General features: G+C 42.9%; 1 non-coding gene across 1 annotated transcript; it reads left to right on the forward strand.

Annotated features, from left to right (window-relative positions):
• The first annotated feature begins 1,271 nt into the window (after positions 1-1,271).
• On the forward strand, positions 1,272-1,344 carry TRNAA-CGC (transfer RNA alanine (anticodon CGC)). Its single transcript has one exon. It is a non-coding gene; the product is annotated as a tRNA-Ala (tRNA).
• Positions 1,345-2,097: the final 753 nt, after the last annotated feature.

Raw genomic sequence — 2,097 nt, forward strand, 5'->3', positions numbered from 1 at the left:
TAAAACTGGCCCAGTTCTCGAACTCGGATTCGTGGTTTGTGTACCACATTTCGCCACATTAGCCAAGTAAAAGTTGACGGTGCTTAACTTAGCAGCGTCATCCCACCTGTTTGGTCCACTGCCTTTTTAGTAGGACGACAGCCGGTCCTCGACGTCCTGGTCTTCGGCGCCCGAAAAGATCGGGGGGTCTCGCTGGTGAACCGTGCCGGGGCAAGTAGGAGCCGCGAGAGGTGCTGTCTGTTGGGCAGCGTCAACTTGCATGGTCGACGGCAGGGTGTGGGATCGGAGTTCTAGGGTGTAGGTGATGCAGTTACCCAGCACGATCCACCAAATGTAAAGGCGGTTTATTGAAGGACTCAGCAAGCGGGTGGTAGCTCTAAAGGAAGGCAGGTGAACCCAGATGACGATGCTTGATCGCCGATCTCGTGCCTTTTTCTTGTACTGATGATAGCTGACCTGATGGTATCAACGTCTTTCTTATTCACTACATCCTGTACAATCCTTGGCATTACTGTCTGTTAGATCTCATTAATTTTGTGTTAAAACATGAAAAAAACGAGCCCTTAGGTATACACTTCTTTCCCTTATTTCATTAAACGAAGGTCTCGTACTGGCAGACTTGGGGTCATTAGCTTGTATACGAGGGACTATTAATCAGCTGCCCGTTCATAATAAGTTCACCTTCTACTTGACGTCAAACATGTGCATAAAAGAGTGCTTTCACACTCATCGCTTGGCGTATAGATCGCGCTGACTGTCACTCCTACTTCTAAATTCACATATAAACCCAAAAAAGTGGATGGAGGGAAGGCCACTGTGGTATCTCAATGGTTAGAGCATCGAACGCGTTATTCGAAGGTCGTAGGTTCGATTCCTGCTCACGGCTGGTTATTTTTTCATCCACTTTTCTTTCTTCTTCATTACATTCCATTGGTTCTGATCACTTCCCCTGTACATTCCTTGGCATTAGTGTCTTTTAGATCTCATTATTATTGTGTTAAAACACGGAAAAACGACCCCTTAGGTATACACTTCTTTCCCTTATTTCAATAAACGAGGGTCTCGTACTGGCAGACTTGCTGTCATTAGGTTGTATACGAGGGACTATTAATCAGCTGCCCGCTCCTATTAAGTTCACGTGCTACGTGACGCCAAACATGCGCATAAAGGAGTGTTTTCACACTTGTCGCTTGGCTTATAGATGGCGCTGACTGTCACTCCTACTTCTAAATTCACATATAAACCCAACAAAAGTGGTTGGAGGGAAGGCCGCTGTGGTAGCTCAGTGGTTAGAGCATCGAACGCGCTATTCGAAGGTCGTAGGTTCGATTCCTGCTCACGGCTGGTTATTCTTTTATCCACTTTTCTTTCTTCTTATTTACATTCCATTGAATCTAATAACTTCCCCTGTACATTCCTTGGCATTACTGTCTGTTAGATCTCATTATTATTGTGGTAAAACACGGAAAAACGAGCCCTTAGGTATACACTTCTTTCTCTTATTTCATTAAACGAGGGTCTCGTACTGGCAGACTTTGTGTCATTAGGTTGTATACGAGGGACTATTAATCAGCTGCCCGCTCATAATAAGTTCACGTGCTACGTGACGACAAACATGCGCACAAAAGAGTGTTTTCACACTCGTCGCTTGGCTTATAGATGGCGCTGACTGTCACTCCTACTTCTAAATTCACATATAAACCCAAAAAGTGGACGGAGGGAAAGCCGCTGTGGTAGTTCAGTGGTTAGTGCATTGAACGCGTTATTCGAAGGTCGTAGGTTCAATTCCTGCTCACGGCTGGTTATTGATTCATCCACTTTTCTTCTTATTTACATTCCATTGGTTCTAATAACTTCCCCTGTACTTTCCTTGGCATTACTGTATATATATATAATGCAACAAGGAGAACTTTCTGACAGAATTACTAAGTACCAAAGAGAAATACATTAGAAAAGAAAAAAATTGAGCAATTTTTATTTATTATGCAAAAGCACGAACAACACAAATGAAATATTTTTAATAAATATTACAATTAAGGCTCCTTACAAGGAAGGAATTACATCTTAACTTTTTTCTCATTGTTTTTAGCGTTATGT

Source organism: Rhipicephalus microplus, chromosome 3 (assembly GCF_043290135.1).
Source record: "Rhipicephalus microplus isolate Deutch F79 chromosome 3, USDA_Rmic, whole genome shotgun sequence".
Lineage (NCBI taxonomy): Eukaryota > Metazoa > Arthropoda > Arachnida > Ixodida > Ixodidae > Rhipicephalus > Rhipicephalus microplus.